This window comes from Cyprinodon variegatus, unplaced genomic scaffold, assembly GCF_000732505.1.
Source record: "Cyprinodon variegatus isolate N-32 unplaced genomic scaffold, C_variegatus-1.0 Scaffold117, whole genome shotgun sequence".
Taxonomy (NCBI): domain Eukaryota; kingdom Metazoa; phylum Chordata; class Actinopteri; order Cyprinodontiformes; family Cyprinodontidae; genus Cyprinodon; species Cyprinodon variegatus.
In genome coordinates, this window is record NW_015150570.1 from 323,058 (window position 1) to 331,871 (window position 8,814).

Genomic DNA, 8,814 nt, shown 5'->3' on the forward strand with positions numbered 1-8,814 from the left:
CAGGATGACTAACTTCAAATTTTCCAGGCACTCAAAAATAAATAAAGTACATATAAATTCCTCACATTATAACATAGAATTTGTTAGTCAGGTTGCATTCCCATCATTCCTTTTTGAAGGAATTATGTTTTTGGTTTTACTTTTTTATGTGTGAAAGATTAAGGCATTTAAATTTTCTCTAAATAAAGCTGTATAGAGTTCTAGGTGACTTTTATCTATCTATCCCCTTACTAATGTAGGCTGTACCATCAAATGTCTGTCAGCACCTACCTAGGAATTCCTGTGGATAAGAACACAGGAATGGGTCTGAGCCACTTATGTCCCAAACACAAAGCCTGTGGTGGAAGTCAGGTCTGGGGGGGGTGTCTAACAAATCGCCCCCTGGTGTCCCACAATGTCTTCCTATACAAAAGCAGCCTGTACACAAGACCACAACCTTTGAGTGAAGCAGTAAAACCCCAAACATGCGTCAGTAATTCGTCACTGATCCTGACTATTATTTGCGGCGTTAGGGCATTCCTCCAAGAATAACTTGTGTTTGTGTGTGTTTAAGACCGAGCGCTACATGTGCTGCAGTTGACACGGTTTGGGGGAAATTTTCTGAGAAAAGCTAACAAGGAAAACAACAAAATGCAAAACAAGTAAGAACATTAAGATTCCGGGATGATTAGGGGATGAACTGGCCGCCTAGTAGCCCTGCAGCTCATTTAACCGTCATGGGAAACCACCAGAAGCAAGATTAAGATAAAGTTACAGACCACATATGATAAGTGATTAATCAGTAAATACCAGAAACGTGCATAAAGCCGGCAGCTCATTTCAGGACTATGAAAGAACACACTTCTGTTTTAACTTCTGCAATCACATCTCACCAAAAACACACTCATGACCTCAGCAAGACACATGAAGAAACCACAGCTTCACTAGAAAAGCTGCTACTTCCCTTTCTATTAAACTTAAATTCAATGTTTGTCAGTCTAAAAGAAAAGAAATAAAGAAAAAAAGTTTTTAATAAAAACATATTGTACATAAGTGAAATGGAAGGAAGGAGTTACGTGGTTTTAATCTTTGTTTTTTTAATGACATTGTCAAAGGGGATTCTTAAGTGGCTTGGTGTTCACCTGAACACTCATCAGAGGGATGATCAGAGCTCACTCTACCTGCAAAAAAAGCTAAAAACCTTTGGAGTGCCACCGGGGCATCCCTAAAGGCCTAGTTCACTGGAACGGCAGCTTATTTGAAAGAGACTCATCTGCAGGGACTACAGGGATGCAATGTTTCCGCTCTATACAGCAGCCCTAACCACAAGTTTCAGACATTTCCTTTTCATGTGAATTATTCCTTATTAAGAGCCAATATGAATAAGCGCCATAGAGATAGAAAACAAAGAAAAATTAATAATCACAATTGGTGTGCTAAAGTCGAACAGTGAATATTATAGTTGGCCGTTGGTAGTATACGGTGCTGTGAATCATCAGTCACCATATTGGTTAGGTATGGGAATCAAAAACCGGTTCCTGTTCAGAAGTGTGTTCCAATTCCATGGCACCGTTTGGTAGCTCGCTTACGGTTCTCTTAACGATTCCAGGCAGCGCCAGAGCCGCTTAGGGCAGCACGACTTACGTCACGTTTTTTACGCAAGTCACACGGCATTCAGTAAGCAAGCACGACATGACCAGGCGTAAGTCTAGAAAAGCTAATAAAAAAAAATGGTGCACCATCGGGTAAAGCGATCGAAAGATTGGCTTCATTTTAAGGAAGAGAAAGATGGCAACAGGGCACTTTGCAGCCATTGCAAATTGCGATTACATCCTCAGGAGGAAATACATCCAACATGCAGTCCTACAGTGTTTTATATATTCTTATGACTGACATCAGGGATAGGAGAATATGAAGAGAATTAAAAAACTGCAAAATACTTAAACCATAACACACAGCTAGGACTAAAATGGAATGGTTTAAATTAAAGCATAGTAATGTTTTAGCAGTTAATGTCCAAACCCTCAATGCAGGTGTATATTAAATCTTTGGTGAGACCTAAAAACTCATGTTTATTGATGTAAAAGTAATGATTCATATTCACGGAGGCTGACTTTAAATAAATGTCACACTTTTCAGATTTGTGGCAATGCATTTATTTTGCCTTACTTTATGTCGGTCTCTGAGTAAAACCCCCCAAAATATATATTTGAGTTTGGAGTTAAAATAAAATGAAAAGTTTAAGAAAAAGTGATACTTTTGCAGAAAACTGTAAAGATATCTACACTTCTTATGCATGCTGAAGCTCAGCATCACACCATCCAGTAATAAACTGGCTGCAAACACTACAGCTGTATAATGTAAGGCTGTATAAAAGCCGGTCTGTTTCCCTGGGGTTTCTCTCTTATGCAAAGTCCAACCCTGTACCACTTCCAGTCCCTGTTAGTTGACCTTCATAAATGCAAACCCTTTTCAGTTCTCACACTATCATTGCTAGTCCCCATGTTTCTGTCTGAAGGCCACAGATAAGACAAAACTTTCTGTCAGACGGCCAAGATGCTTCCTTTGGGAAAAAAAAAAAAAAATCCCCCCAAAAACACACTCTGACAGAGCAACATTAACCGAAAAGTAAAATCTACTTTCCCAGGAAATCGGCTTTGTGCTGCTCTACAGTGAGATTGTTGGACTAAGCTGAGAGACTTTACCAGAATAATAACACTTTGGGTTTTATTTCTAGTAAATCATGAATCATGACTGCATTGAGAATATAAAGAGCTTGCTTTTTTTTTTTCTATCTAGGCTGTGACATTTTAAATTCTTTAGATTCCTGCCATCAGAGGACTCTGAGTTACTATTCTGTATACATTTCAGGTGCTCTGACGTATGCGCAGGGATCAAATATCAGCCAGTCATGTCCCATTTCATCATCATACCATCTATCAACTGAAAGCGGTCACAGTATTATGCTAAACAAATCAGAAACCTAACTTTTGCATACCACACACATGGTAAAATATATAAAAAAAAAGAAATCTGTTGGTTAAATAAAATGAAATACCCTGCTGGCAACATTTTATCAACATAAGGTGAGGATTAAAGAAGAGGCACGGGGAAGCCTGCAGAGGCACAGACAGATAACAGGAGATTACTTGTTCTAGCTGTTGTTGTGGCAGGCTGCAGCACACTCCCAATCACACCTAGGTAATGAATAACCGCGCTGTAAATCGAGCTTCCTTGAGAACAGCACATCCAAGGTTGGGTAATGTTATTAAACCAGTAAATCACCCAAACATGAGTCTCTGTAAACACTGATCCAATGACTTCTGCGCCTGCATCCTACAGGACGTAGATCTGGACGGTGGTTTATGATGTTAATGCTCAGGGACAGTTTGGTGCCATAAAATAAGGGGGAAAAAAAGATAAAAAAGCAGAAGTAGCAGTGACACAATGTGAGAAACGCTCAGAGCAACTAAAGTGATGACAGCTCTATTTTCCCATGGACATCCAGGATGTATGATTACTACATTTTGAGAAGCTTTTTATGCTCTTATCCCATTTCTTTTTGCTTAGTGTACCAGAAAAATACAGCTTAGAAACTGTGGAGGTTTGTTTTCAGGATATAAACATACAATCCATTGAAATCCAGCCCTTCTGCTAGACGATAGGCCAGTTTATATTAGAATTTGTTGTATCTTTAGGACATTTATGATGATTTATTTTCTTTTCATACTAACCAAATACAAATTAGATCTTTTTTTGCAGTCAAAGTAAATATTATTGATACAGCCCTGCAATGATAAGGTAGAATAAAACAAACACCAGCAGCTGTGTTTTGACTGCAGACATATTGTTGCTTGAAATGCTGTTTTGGTTGCAGCTGGTGGCCTGGAGGATAAAATGTCACCAAATAGGTCAATGACAAAGACAGAGCCTCACTAAGTGGTCCATGTGTAAATAAGATGCTGGCTGCCTGATTCACTTAACATACCGCTGGGAATATGTGACCACAAGCCCCTGAAGGCTGAAACCAAACAAATAGGAGCCATTATTACAAAAGGAGATGAAATTTAATACAAAAATAAATCAAAGTGTTATAAGTAAGGTTATAACAACATTATAAAAGAGATTATACTAACATTTTAAAGCAATTTTAACACAGTGTAGTTCAATTTATGCATTTAACAAACTCCCAAAAGTTTCTTTAGAAATAATGTCAATATGACGGGTTCTCCACGCCTCGCCGTACAGTTCAGCTGTCAAATCATAATATTAACAGGTCATAAAAACAGTTGTCAGTCTAAAGTACTGGTTTAATAGCGCCCTAAAAAGATTAACTCCAACCAGAAGACATGTTCTTACCCTGCCGGCCGCTGCTGTCCGCTGCGCTCTTTGACCAGGGAGACAGTGAGGGAGCTTCAGCTGCAGCAACCAAAGACTCCACTACCCCGGCCAAGATGGTTCCCCTCCCTCTCGAGTTCCGCTTCGCGTAGACCGCTATGTCCGGAAATCATGACGCGTTTGACGTCACACCCTAACTAGCAAATAGCATGCGGAGCCTGGTGTTAATATCCTGGCATGCGGTGCGGCTAGTTTAGCCAGGGCTAACATGCAAATTGTCAACCTAATTCCACATATTCAAGCAGCTTTACTTGAATTACACGACAAACTGACAGCTGGGTGAACTCTGTCGGAGGGGTTCAAAGAAAATGGCTGCAGCCGCTCAAATATTACACTAAAGCCCTAATTTGTAAGCTAATATTGTACACAATAACTAATGATGAGGGCTTTTGAAAAAAAAAACAACATCTAAAATTATCCAGTTATCCCCTGCTCTTTTTTTTAAGCTATATATTGTTTTAATCCTCAGTAGAATGATTGAAAGGGTCACCCGAGACAGTAGTCCTAATTTACAGATGCTACGACCCTCATTTAATTAAAGAAATGTTAGCCATGGTTTAATAAATCATCAGCTGTGCTGCTGCCATCAACACCTTTGTTTATAGATGCTGGGGATTGGCCTGTTTTTCCAGTGTAGTCCTGTTTCTCTGACTGACTGGCTGGATGTGCTCTCTTCATCCTCTGGCATGGGAGTCTGTCTGGATGTGTGTTTCCTTGACGGGGCCGCCTTTCACAGTTGCTTTTTCTATGTCTGCTTCTGTCTCCTTGAACCCCAGTTAGTCTCGGCAAATGGCCGCTCACACTGAGCCTGGTTCTGCTGGAAGTTTCTTCCTGTTAAAAGGGAGTTTTTCCTCTCCACTGTTGCTACAAGCATGCTTAGTGTGAAGGATTGCATTCGAGTCAATGAGTCGATGCAATCAACTGGTTTTCCTTAGATAGAAAACTTTGAATCAATTTGACTGGATGATCTGGTGAACTGTTTAGTGCCTTGAGATGACATGTGTTGTGAATTGGTGCTATATACATAAACTGAATGGAATTGAAACTGAATTAGTAACTTGTAGTATTGCCAACTATTTAGGAAAAAAAAAAAACTTCTTCACCAGGCATTGTTTCCCCCCCATCAACATCATGATTATCTTTTTTCCACCTTTTCTTCTGTGTGTAATGTGGTGTTGTGAACATTTCACTATACCTTGAATTTAATCAAACACATAACTTTGTTTCTAAATATACAATTGTTCCTTTTTATCAAGCAATTTGCAACCCTACTAAGTTGAGTGAATTATCTGGACATCTTTTCATGTCATTCTTTATATTACATTTGTTGTCAATGTTATGGAACTACTCTACAGCTGAAAGCAACATTACTGGATGTTTAGTTAGGTTTGTAGAAAACAGAAGCGGCTGCTTCTTTATGGCCTCTCATGGTCTCCCTTTCCTCTGAAAATATTGATTTTCAATTTCAGTGGTCCATTAAATTCATTAGACAAACAATGGATAGTTGGGGTGTGATAGTTATCAAAATTCACTGAAATGCTACTGCAGTAAAAACAGTATAAATTCCACTGGTCATTCAAAAAACACCTTAGTTAACTAGACAACGGCTCAAAAGAAGGTAGTGAGAGAAATAAGTCCTACAGCGACATCTAGAGGGGAAAAGGTAAACTGATCAAACAGAGCGCCTGTGTTGAATATAATGGCATAATCTAGTAGATTTATAGTCCCTGCTCTTTTAACCTTTGATTTATTTTACTATTTACTATTATTTATTTGTTCATTCAGATTAATTATTTTGTTTTCCTAGTTCATCATGCAATGACAGCTGTAGAATCAATGTCACGCTGGTGAGTTTTAAGTAAGTACTTAATCTTATACCCCTTATATTCCTATCTGTAGTATTATCTTTTGTCTTAGGTGTAAGAGTGTTACTGCTCATTTTATGTAATGTTTTGGTTAAGCTATATCAGATAGATATGCCAAAATATGTTTGTTTTTTTGTTAATGTATCTTGTTGTTATCTAACAACTCTATCAAATTTATTTCAATTCTTACAAAATATATTTGTTCATCATCTAGTTATTTTAAATTCCCTAACTTATTCAACATCATTTCAGCTTGAGGCTTCTGCGCAGGATCTTTGCTGTTCCTAGAACTGCACCCTTCTGGACCGAGATGTCTGATGTATTTTCAGAGATCTGCTGTAACCACTCCTCCAGTGTGGGGGTCACTGCCCCGAGTGCCCCAATGACCTCGGGTACCACTGATGTCTTGACCTTCCAAGTTTTCTCCAGCTCTTCCCTGGTATTTCTATAGTTTTTCATGTTCTTTTTTCCTGATATTGAAGTCACTTGGTATTGCTATGTCAACCACAATGGCTTTCCTCTACTTTTTGTCCACCACCATAATGCCCGGTTGGTTTGCCATTACCATTCAGTCCGTCTGTATCTGAAAGTCCCACAGGATCTTGGCTCAGTCATTCTCTACCGTCTTTGGAGGTGTTTCCCACTTTGACCTTGGGCTTTCCAGCCCATACTCTGCACAAATGTTCCTGTACACTATTCCAGCCACTTGGTTATGGCGCTCCATGTAAGCTTTCCCTGCCAGCATCTTACACCCTGCAGTTATGTGCTGGATTGTCTCAGGGGCGTCTTTGCACAGTCTGCACCTGGGGTCTTGACTGGTGTTGGAGATCTGGGCCTCTATTGCTCTGGTACTTAGGGCCTGCTCATGTGTTGCCATGATGAGTCCCTCTATGCTGTCCTTTAGTCCGGCTTTTTCCACTGGTAAGATTTCCTGATATCTGCCACTTTGATTATGTTCCGGTGGTACATCCTGTGTGGGAGCTTTTCCTCCCATTCAACAAAATAGAAGATAACAATATTTTATTTCTTCCCAGTGTACAGCTATAGATGGGGTAGTCAGGTAAAGGTATCCAAATACAAAGATTGAAATATGAAAATAATTCTGGGTGACTAAAAGAAACCTCTCCAAAATGTATTCAAATGGAGAACCCTACCATGGTGATTTATAAGTTAAACATAATGAACTCTTCAGTCTTCCGTGTGAGGAAGCATAAATGGCCTAAATGAGTTTGCATAAATGGTACATTTGTCGGTTCATCCTGGACAAAGCAGAGTGAAAACATGTTTAAAACTGCTAAACTAGTTTTTTTCCATATAGAAACACATATCTCTATGATGAGACCTCTCTAGTAATCCCCTTATGTTTCCAATTTATTTTGAGACATAACTGTATTTGTAAATATATGTTGCGTTTTACATGGGATGTAATTTTTGGAGAAAAGATTGGAGAATAGACCATATGCAGGAAACATTTAAAACAATAATAGCAATTTAAAAAATATCTAAAAAAATAAATAATGACTACACATTAATAAGGTCTATAAGGCATAAAATAAAAGCTTAAACTAAAAAAACATACAGCCAGAACAACAGATATCTTAGTGTTTCAGAGGATCCTTATTGATCAGAGAGTGTGGGGAGAAGATTAACCAGACAAAAGAGGCCCTGAGATGCATGGTGGCTGTAGAGGAGCTGCAGATAATCAGAACTTAGGTGGGAGCTTTGGCTGAAAAGGTAAATAATAGTGGTGCGTGCCACAGATCTACCACAATACTCCAGCCACATATGGGGGAAATACTCTCTTGAGGAGAAATTTAGGAAAGGAAACAATGATATCATCCTTCAGAAAGGAGCTGGAGAAAGTAACGAACTGACTTTTTTTTTTTCACTTCACAACATTCCCAGAATATCAAAGTCTCATTCAAGGATAAAACATCCAAACACAAGTGGTGCAGTCTTGAAAAATAAGGAATGTTTAGACTTCTATACTGGAGAACCTAAACAGCAGCTGCACATGTCATGGCCCAAATCAAAAGAATTCAAACTAATGTTGATGAAGATTCTCAGTCATCCAGGTCATAGTCATTCTGTAAAAATTCAAAAAATATCCACTGTACTTGGTTTCCAAGATTTGAAGACTTTTCGCCACCTCTCCAGGAAGCTTTCTCATTTGAATTGACAGCAGCAGGTTGGGCCAAACGAACTCAAAATGTGCAGGGTCATCTTTGAGTGCACTATTTCAGTTTTCTGTCACCAGTTCATCGCAGTTCTTCCAGCAGTCCACACTTTCTCTGCTCTATTTTTCTCTTCATCTTCTTCTTCTTTCCCATCACCCGGCTTGCCAAAGGTTTGCCTGCTGTGTCCTGCTGTTCGCCACAGTGACCCAGACTGAAACACCTCATTGGCTAATTTGTATCACCTGTAGCCTGGTCCCAGACGCTCCGGATGGCATTACCATATTAACAGGAGAAGAGGCGCAAGTGAAGTTAGACGCTGCCGTCAGAGAACATGCGGTAATTTATAAATGTTTTAAATCAGGTTGGGTCTGGTTTAGCCAGCAGGTGGGTCCAGA

The 8,814-nt window shown here is 39.3% G+C and overlaps 1 protein-coding gene across 1 annotated transcript in view; it reads right to left on the reverse strand.

The window, feature by feature from the left end:
- The window catches only part of ece1 (endothelin converting enzyme 1), a 30,752-nt gene extending 26,314 nt beyond the window's left edge, over nt 1–4,438 (reverse strand). The window contains exon 1 of the mRNA XM_015375358.1: nt 4,339–4,438. The gene's annotated coding sequence lies outside the window, so the exon portion shown is untranslated. The remainder of the gene's footprint in view (nt 1–4,338) is intronic.
- Between the last annotated feature and the right edge of the window lie 4,376 nt (nt 4,439–8,814).